The 11,050-nt window shown below is 30.0% G+C and overlaps 1 long non-coding RNA gene across 1 annotated transcript; it reads right to left on the bottom strand.

The window, feature by feature from the left end:
• Positions 1-77: 77 nt before the first annotated feature.
• On the bottom strand, positions 78-2,720 carry LOC117930798. The gene is made up of 5 exons (XR_004653943.1): positions 2,628-2,720; positions 1,248-1,387; positions 1,053-1,095; positions 266-331; positions 78-165 (listed from the first exon to the last, which is right to left on the bottom strand). It is a non-coding gene; the product is annotated as an uncharacterized LOC117930798 (long non-coding RNA).
• Between the last annotated feature and the right edge of the window lie 8,330 nt (positions 2,721-11,050).

Below are 11,050 nucleotides of genomic sequence, written 5' to 3'. Positions count from 1 at the left end.
TTTGCGGCGTTTTGCCTTTTGATAATATATGTGTATATTTATTGAAAAAAAAAAAAACAACATTTGATTCAATTGTTGGTGGGCTATTAATATTCGACTCAGTTTCCAAAGGGAAATCCTAAGGTGAATAAGTTGCCTCTTGGATGGAACCTATTCCCCCAAAACCTAATAAGAGATAAAAGATAAAAAATTATCAAAGCACAATCTGATATGGTAGTGTATGCAGATTAAAAGCAACAACGTTACTCAGGCTATGATCATTAACCATAAATTTGGTGTTGACTGAAATTGTCTTGGGATGATGCCACTAGAATGGTTACCATGGATGTTCCTGGTAAGAAAGAAACAAGTCTTTTGATAAAAAAAATATATAACACCAAGTGATGAGAAAGATTCCAATGAAGGACCCTACAGACCAGCAAGAAGATCAAAGACCCAGTAAAGTGATTGTATGATAGATCCTTGGGACAACAAATCCAAATATGGTGCAATTTCCAAAGCATATAAATTTTGTTGATAGAATAGACCAACATAAGAGGCTAAATTATATGTAAACATTCTGATTTCTTTTTTTTTTGATAAGTATAAACATTATGATTTATTAATGAGTAATAAAATTATACAAGCAACTGCCAATTAGTTTCAACTCCATCCACAACAGAATATTAACATACAAGACATCCATATAAAGAAGGCTTATCACATTGTGTCATAATCTCTGAGAACTAGGACAAACAATTAACAGATGACGAAGATTTTTCAATAAAATGAGGGAGTGGGGAATATTTTGACTAAATTTGTTGCATGCCAATTTTTGCATTCATAGAAAGAAATCACAAATAAATTACATAAATCATTAGGAAATCTAATGGAAACTTATAATCAAGCATCTCATATATTAGTGGCATTAGGGAGTAACCCATATGGAATTTCACCCTGAATGTTATTGAAGCCAACATCCTAATAGAAAGCACAGATTGAAAAAATAATTAGTGAATAAAACCCACATAAGTAAAACATAAACCTAAATTGAAATCAACATAATCTCTTACAGTTGCTTCAAATTATGGAGATTATGGAGCTGCCCTTCAATACCTATCAAAAAAAGAAGAAAAAAAAGATTATGGAGCAGGCCTCCAACAATATGTCCACCAAGGTTTAGTCCTGGTGCAGAGATGAGAGAACATGTGGTTTCCACATATCATCTAAATTGGGCACATAGTTAAAAAGGACCTATGTTACATTACATGAAAATAATAATGGACTTAGAACATGGGACTCCCTTCCATGATTCATCACATGGACCCCAGCATGTGATCTCCACTTCTCCAACTATAGTGGGTAGTACAGTAACTTCAGTTCCTTGTACAGTCTTGAAGAGTTGCCACTGCAGAAAGTGAAAAGAAGGGAATAACTTGAAGTTTTTTCGAATTATTAGCCTATTGATTAGTCATTTTTATTTTTGATCCAATGTAGCACTTGATCACTTTTGGGCATTCATCCATTTTGGTGGAACCCACTATGATTGCCAACAATATTATGCAAGCCCCATTCGCAGCTACATAGAAGATCTCGGCATTACCTCATTTGGAGAGAAAACCATTCTGTTATTTTCACTCAAGAAAAGAACATGGAGATCTTTGCTGGCATAGAAAATTAAGGAAAAGAAAAAGCGAAAAAAATTTCTATTAAGAACCATATTATCTATGTTACTCTTGGAGTGGAAAAAAAATTCAATTCAGAACCATGTTATCTATGCTACTCTTGTTTTGGAGAAATCAAAAACTAAACTCAACCAAACGTTGGGTCCAATTAGGTGGAGGTTTCGCTTTCTAAGATTCCAGAAATTTTCTTGGAGACCAAAAAATTGGAATGAAGCATTACAATAACTAGTAATCACCATGAAGTGCAAATTATCTCAATTTTCTTGAGAAATTTAAAAAAAAAAATGACAAGGAAAAAATCAAGAGTACAAGAACTAGTACCCTTTTGTGTGATCCGTAAAAGCTGAAACTGGTTAAATTATTTTTTTAACAGTCAATAATCAATCTCCCAACAATAAAAATAAAAAGAAAAAAAAAATCAAAAGATGACAAAAAAAATCAAGAACCAAAAAGTGGAGATGCAATCTAGTGGATATGCGAAAGCCGAAGCTTGCAAAGTGATGAATGTCGAGAACATAATTACAATGAGAAATAACCATAGATGTCGTTTCATCATTTCAAGAAGCAGAGTAACATAAGCATGTCTTTTCCCTAGGAGAATCTAAAGAAAATAGAGATATCACAAAGGAAACATAAAACAACATCTGTTTGGATGCCGAGAAAACTCATGAAAAGAAAGAGAATGGAAAATCTCGAAAAAAAATAACAACGTATATGAAAAAGCAATCAAATCTAAACAACATTTGTTTTGATGCCCAGAAAACTCGTGAAAATAAAAGCAAGGAAAATCTTGCAAAAAAAAGAACAACGTATACGAAAAAATCTTTTATTCAGGAAAAAAAACAATAAAAAAAAAAGGTTTTCAAGAATCAACAATCAGTTTTTCAGAGAGATTTCGTTTCGTTGAAAAAACAGAGTAAGGAAAGTAATTGAAACTCTAGAGAACAAGAGTTTTGAACTTACCTCTGAGGAAGCTTTGAGAGAGTAAAGCTTATAGAGAGAGAGAGGGGTTGAGAACGAGAGCTCTGAGTGGAGTGTTGTGTCCTTGAACAGGCAGCTCAGCATTCTCTCACTTGTGAAGAGAGCTGTGTTCTTGAATTGCTGTTTTGCCCGCACCTCACACGTATCGTGTGAGCTGGGAGAAAAATATCGTGAATTTCACCTGTTTCTCGGGATTTATTAGCATTTTATCTCCAATATATCGCGATATGTTGGGCGGTCAAACGATGGTCAATGCGGTCAAACTTAAAGTTTGACCTGTAGTGAGCCAACCGCTGGGGCAAGTTTGCCTCATGCTGTATAACCTGCACCAAATATATATAAAGTAAAATTCATGCATAAACATAATTTAAAAAAAAAAATTTAAGAATAAATTAATTATAATTATTTTATAATTAAATATAAAAAATTTCATCTATTTGAATACCAAAAATATAAAAACTATCATGATAATTTTATTATAGTCTTTTTAACATCATTAATATATTAATTAAGTATTAAAAATTACACATATATCATCATTTTATTTTATATTATTTAATACAATTAAATGAATTATAATTTTAATATTAAATATATTTTAAAATTAAAAATATTATAATCAAATATCATAATATTATTATGAATAATATTTGATATAATTTAATAATAAATATATACTTATGAAATTTATAGTTTTTTTATTAGTACATATAATATTATTATAAAATATGATAAATTATATTATATATATATATATATATATATTAATTTATTGAACAAGATAATTTTAAAATATCTATTATATTTCTAAGTTTATTTTTAAGTATTTTTTTTATATTTTTATAATTTTTTTATTAATTTTAAAATAAAAATACCGATATAAACGGGAGGTAAGAGAGATATGTTCTTAAATTGGTTTCACCCGTCAATATTGCCAACTCAGGATACCTCACTTTTGAAGTCATTGAGCTCACACATGAGAGCTGAGAATCATATTCTTGAACTGGTTTCAGCCGTAGATACTGCCAGCTCTAACATATTCTCACTTTGAAGCCAACTATGTTCTTGAACTGGTTTTATACTTTAATATTGTCAGTTCAACCGTTAAGCCAAGATGTGTCGTGAATTTTATTGAATTATTTGCATATGTACAACAGCCTTACAAACAACCTTTAGAAAAAATGAAAACACTTATTATTTAGAAAAACATTTTAATAATTCAAACATGTAATAATTATAAAAATATTTTTCTTTTCAGCTATCTATTTTACCCTCCACAATAAAATAAAAAACAAAAGTTTGAATAAAATACTTTCTCAAAAACAACTTTTTTATTTTCTAAAATAGAAATCTATCTTTTAACCTTCAAAAACTTTTTTTTTTTTAAATGTTTTTAAGTTAAAAGACAAAAAACAATTTATCATATTTTATTAATAAAAAAAAAAAAGAATGTTTGACAAATTGTTTTTAAAAATAGTTTTTAAAAATAAAAAATAAAAAAACTTCTTTGAATAAGTTGTTTTTAAAAATAACTTTTTATTTTGGTTTTGTAAAAACATTGCAAATTCAATTTATATAATATAAATTAAATTTAATTCAAGTTTTATTTAAAATGAAAATAGTTTGTAATTACACATAAATTAAAAATCAATATTTTTTGGTAAAACATAAATAATAATATTATAATAAATTACATTTTTTATAAAAAAAAAAATTATTTTGGTATATGTTAGAAAGATAAAGATATTAACCACTTCCTAATTTATTTGGTTAAAAATGAATAATAATGATTTAAAATAATAAATCTTACCAATATTTTATTTAAAATAAATAATGAATGAAGTTTAATTTTTTTAATATATAACTACATGTACACAAACATAATATTCTAAAATGTTTTGATTTAATATGTAATTAATTAAATCGATTTTTTGAATTCAAATTTATTCTTAAAAATTAAAAAAAAAAAAAAGCATTAAATAATTTAAATTATTAATAATGTCTTAATTTATAATTTATTTACATAAATTCAAAAAATATATTTATATGTATAGGAGAAACAATAAAATCATGACACATAATATATCAAAATTACAATAGTTCATGCACGCAATAATTAATTTTGTCTAATGAACTCCAAACATAAAAACAGAAATAATTACTGTCTAATTCTATCTAATTTATTACAGAAATTTAATTATATAAACACAAATATTTGAATCTGAAAATATTATTTATTGAAATTATACCTTGATTACGTAGAGTTGTTGAATACAAGCTTGTTGACAGTAGAGGAATGACTCAAATAGATGATTACCAAGGACTAGAATTTTTTTAAAAGGAAAATTACAAAGGCAAGAGAGAGAATTTTTTAGAATACTCTTGAGCTCTCAGGATTTTTATTTTTTTTTATTTTTTGAATTTTTGGATATATTTTTTATTTTTTGTTTTTAAAAATAGAAAGCTTTAATAGGAATTCTTAAAACGCTTTTTAAGATTTAAAGAAGTAAAAATTTTCATGGTAATAAATTTTTAAAATTTTGAAAAGATTTTTTAAAGGTTGAAGGTAAATTTCTTTATATATATATATATATTTTATGAGAGTTCTTTATTTTGTATAGAAGTTTCTATTTTAGAAATAAAGAATAAGAAGTACATCCAAATGCCACCACAGCCGAATTATGAACCTTAATCAAATGAATTATTTATGCAACATATTAAATCTGAGTTGTGAGATTTTTGTGCAATGGAAGCTACATGTACTACAAGAACGAATACATGAGGTTGAGGTTGAGGGTGCTCTTCTTGAAGAGTTCAGGCCCAAGCCCAACCTAATAGTTGCTCAGAGGCTTTAGATCACAGCCCCATATCCACTGGCCCCAAGGGCCCAAGACCCCAAGACAAAGCGCATGCCCTTAGGATTGGCCCAAATGATATCCATATCCTAGGAGCTTAAAAACACCAACAATCACCGAAGATAAGAAGGCTAAGTGCCCACTAGACCCAAAGACCTAGAGGAAGCCATTTTTCACATTTCGTACATAAAGCGAATTAGAGGCATAATAATTTATAGTTATTAAAAATCAAATAAATTTGATATGTTTTTGGGATGTACGTATATATACGACCCACTTCTACTGTACATTGATGTGTGCAGTGAAGGCACTCCATGAGATAGCAGCACAGGTGGGGAAAAAGGATTGGAACTTCAGCCTAAACCCTTGTGATGGCAACTCCAGCTGGTCAACACCTAACACGAAGGAAATGTCATTATACGTACAACAATTCTCTCACCTGCAATTGCTCCTATCCCAACGGTCAATGCCACGTCGTTGAGATGTATGCTTCCTTCCCTGATTTTATAAATATACCTCTATCTACATATTTGAAGTTACAGTTACCATTCTGATTTCTTGCTAGTATATTCAATGGTGCCATGTTTCTAACTATGTGTATATCATTTTATTTTTGTGGGGTGCGGGTGGGGATGGGGATGAGGATGGTTGGTAATGAGAACATACCAAAAATACAGAATTTAAATCAAGCATGATGAAACCCCATTTTACCTTGGTGGGTATATATATATATATATATGCTTGTTGTTTAGATATACATGTATAGAAGCATGTATACAGTGGGTGAGAAATAAAGAATTTGAGGTCATCAACTACCAAAATACAATCCTCCTCATTATATAAACACTTGTGATTTGGTTTACATATATACATGCATCTATAATGTACATGTATAGTACTTTCATAGTGCCATGGACCATAAAGGATAATGAAGTTGTCAATTTAGCTTTGGACTACATTCTTGTGGTTTATGTACTTCTAGGGCTTGTGATTTTGATGTTCCTCTTGTTTTATGATTTTGATGTTCCTCTTGAGATACTTCTGCGCTTCATCCTTAAGGTTAGCCTGTAGATGATCTTTATAGGATTGACATAGTGAACTATTCCTTGCAGGGCACTTACCATGAACAAGTTATTAGGATCAATACCAAACTTCTTAGGAAACATTACCACTCTGAGATATATGTATATTAATTTTAAGGCAAGTTATGTTAGGTACTTCAGGATATGAGGAGTACATTGCAAACCTCTTTTTTTGTTTTTCCTTCTTCAATTGTTTAAATACATTGTCAACTTGTAAATTGGAAATCCTCGCATAAGTCTTTCTAAGAGCTACATTATATATGTTCTAAGAAGGCTAGGAAATGCAGCAACATGGAACAGTGAAGTAGAGAAATCATGCGGAACAATGCTTTAGCAAGATTCATATATGCTATTCCACCCTCTCCAATATGGAGAACAAATAACAAATAAAAACAAAGAAAAGTATTTAGAAAAAACTAATCACCTTCAATACAACACTGGTAAGTATAAGGAAACAACATTTAAGGGTAAAAAATGAGGGCACTATTTAGAAAAACTTAAAGTACTTTAAATTTAATTGAATGAGAATTTGTAAAATTTAAGATAATCTTAAGTTAAATTATGCTTAAGATGTTGAGTTAAAACTTATTACCTAATTCTTACCTTAAGTATTAAGATTGTTTGCTAAAACCGACTTAGATTTTTTTCTAAACTATCAAATTGGCATATTTACCCTCATTGATATTTAGTAATGAGATTATGAGAGAGAAATAAGGGGAGAATGAGACATGGGTTATTAACCAAATATAGCTTCTTTAAGAAGAGCAAGGTTAAGATGTGGGCTAATCATATCAACATCTGAAAGTGTCATATCAGATTTAGTGCAGACTCACATTTCCTGTGACCCCCACAGGCAAGGTCATCAACAAAATACTCTTGTACTATTGACTGAATGAAATGAAAGAAATTGACTTACAACTTTTAATTCAAAACCACCACTATCACGCCCTAAGGCCCACTCCAAGGGCATGACGATCATTTCACATCTCAAACCTAAAGGCTTAAGTTGTAACCTGACCTAAACAATTATCTTGTAATTGGAAGTTACCAATTACCAAATACTTGTTCAGAGTAGTGGAACAAAATTCTAAAATCTTCAAAACTTAACTTTAAAACTAAGCATCCATCAACCAAAATCCATTATCCAAATAGATTGCAAACTTAAACAATTCAAGTGCTAACAAAATTTTCATAATCTCCAAATCTCAACTTCATACTATCATAAAAAAAATATTAAAAGTTCAATATCTAAATAGCTTCCAAAAACCAAATAATCCAAATAAACATAAACTTATAAGCTAACAAAGTCCAAAAATAACATCCTAAGCAAAATCCTAATGATGACCATTCCCAGACCTAGCCATCATTCGTCGCCCGAGCTAAGGGTACCTGAAAAGTAATTAATAAATAGGAATGAGCTCAAAACCCAATAAGGAACATTAATGCAGTCCATGGATCAAATATTTCAAGTTCACTTGCAAAATAACAGATATTATAACTAATTATTTTCATAAACCTTTGAGGTAGTTTTGCCAATACATTCAAAACTTTTAACTGTACACTTTCATTTCTAATTCAAATATTTTCATATCAAATTCAGTCAAAACATTCAAATCATTTATTTACTTTGGTCATCAAACATTAAATGGTGCCTAGTAGGTGGGACTTTTTAAATAGGTGGCTAGCCTCAAATTGTTCCTTTAAGGTGGACGGAACCAAACACTACTAGTACTAGTAACCTCTAACCAAACCCTTAGAGGTTGGGGTCCAAATCAATTACATTCCTCACCAAGAAATGTAAAGGTCAACTACTATATCCCGTTGACAAGGGCCAAACAAACCAGAGTTAAACACTTATTTCAAGTATTCAAATTTGCAAAACATAATATCTCTACATTTATCTGTTGCAAACAAAATATAAGGTTCTAACATACTTTTCATGCAAAACATATTTGATTCATGCATAAAACGAATAATAACTCAAAACGTTTCCAAATGATGTATATAAAAATTTGTTTATAAAAAAAATTACAATTGCATTAATTTTCCTTACTTTAAAAGCACTTAGAAACCTTGAAGAGTTTAACCCCAAGAATCTAACTCCCACCTAGCATAACAAAAAGATACCATCATCACAAAATTATTTTCCAACTTCTTAACCAATAACAACTTAAGTAATTAGTTTCCCTTTATTTATTTTCTTATATTTTATTATTTATTTATTAATTTTTCTTTTTTATTTTTTATTTCAAAATTTCATCCTCAATAATTTGTTTCTAATTCCTAAACTAAATTGAATTTCTTAGAAATATTTATATGAAATAATTTCTCTCATCACTTCATACAAGAATTTATTTATTTATTTAATCCAAACCCATCATTATGTAGGTTTCTTAGACCTAATTCTTCTTTTAATAATATCAACTTATATATATATATATATATATATATATATATATATTATATATATATATATATATATATATATAGATTCTACATGCCATTTAACTTTTCAAAGTACACACACCAATTCTACATGTCATTTGACTTTCCAAATCACACACACCAAACGACATCATCTTCATAATTTCTTCATTTTTTTTTCTTTGATATACCCAATCACGTCTCAAGTCCTCCCTCAAAGACTTCTTCCACATTATTTTTTTTATTTATTTATTTTAAAAAACAAACCTTAATCTAGATTGGGGTTTCTTCAAAAATTACCTAAAGTTTTCACAAAAAGTGACAGATCTAAGAAAATAAAATTGAAGAATTACAAGAAAAAAAAAAAAATCTTACCTATAGAGATCTGTTCTTCAAACCCTGAATTCCGACTCCAACCTTACGTTCTCTAGAATTCTGTGGACATGAACACTATTCATAAAAGAATAGGAAGAAAAATAATTTCTAATTTATACCTAAGGTATTTATTCGAAAAATTACATTTTTACACCTATTTCATTTTATTAAATTAATTAATTAATTAATTAAATTATTATTATTATTTTCCTAACTTATTCCTAAAAACTTTTGGGCGTTACATCCTCTCCTCCTTAACAAAAGTTTAGTCCTCTAAACTTGACATACTTGAGTCTTAAAATAATTGAGGATGCTTTTCTCTCATCTCTTCTTCTAACTCCCAAGTGGCCTCTCGGATGCTATGATTGCTCCATTGGACCTTTACCAACTTGACAATAGCATGTCGTAGTACCTTATCCATCACATCCACAATTTGAACGTGCACCTCTTTATAGGTCAAGTCCTAAAAAATTTGAATAGGCTCCAACTCCACAACATGAGAGGGATCATAAATATATTTCCTTAAAGTCGAAACATGGAATACATTATGAATCTTAGATAATATATGAAAAACAGAGCAAGTGCTCTGTAATATATTTTTCTTCCTCCCGCCGATTACATCTTAATTATCTTGTGTAAAGGAAATTACAAACTATATATAAGAGGTTATTCACCCTTTGTTCTTACTTAAAGACTAAGGAATCCTATGATAGGTGGGTTACAAGGAGAGTTTGGGGATTTAGACATCAAATATCTAAAGCAAAAAATCTCAAAATGTCAGTCGCAAATATCGGGAAGCTTCAGGAGAAATTTCGCAGCAAAAGGACACCATTTTCGCAGCCCAAGACTGATTTCGCAGCCGTGCAAAAATCTTCCTTCGGCTTGGAGTGTTCGGCTTCCAATGGATGTAACTCCTTCATTTCAACTCCGAATCGCACACCATTTGAAGCATTGGATTGTTGACTTCCCGAGCTTCGAAACGAAATATAGCATGTATAAATTGAACTCCAGGAAGTGCTCCAAAAGTGGCTGACATGACTGTCATCAAGAATGCTTCATGTTAGATTTCTCTTTGCTTCCCCTCCTTGCATTCCGGATTTGCTTATGGCAAAGGACTTCAAAGCTTCGGGTCTTCATGTTTTTGAGCTTTCCATTGCTTTGCCATGGATTCCAAAGAACTCTCTTCAATCTCAAATTGCTTTGGTGACCAAAAAGCTATCAAAACACCAAAACTTAACACAATTTGATTAGAAATGATTGCAAAGGTCCTTAATATGTTAATTGGGTTAAAAGGTAATAACTACTTCTCAAAAGTGTTTAAAAGAGTTATTTACAAGCTATCAAATAACACTTTTTGAGTAGTAATCAAATGCCTAATTGAGAATGTGGCTTTCAACGCCTAACCAAGAAGTGACTTCGAATGCCTAATTGAGAAAGTGACTCTGAACACCTCGCTTAAGTGAGAAAGTGGCTCTAAACACTTAGTGAGAAATTGGCTCTAAACGCCTTATTAAGAAATTGGCTCTAAACACTTAACAGAGAAAGTCACTCTAAATGCCTAATTGAGAAAGTGTCTCTAAACACCTAAGTGAGAAAATGGCCATAATTGCCTAATTGAGAATGTGGCTCTAAACTTCTAAGTGAGAAAGTGGCTCTAAACACCTCGCCT

The sequence above is a fragment of the Vitis riparia genome, chromosome 14 (genome assembly GCF_004353265.1).
Source record: "Vitis riparia cultivar Riparia Gloire de Montpellier isolate 1030 chromosome 14, EGFV_Vit.rip_1.0, whole genome shotgun sequence".
Classification (NCBI taxonomy): Eukaryota; Viridiplantae; Streptophyta; class Magnoliopsida; order Vitales; family Vitaceae; genus Vitis; species Vitis riparia.
This window is presented reverse-complemented; position numbering and strand designations above follow the sequence as displayed.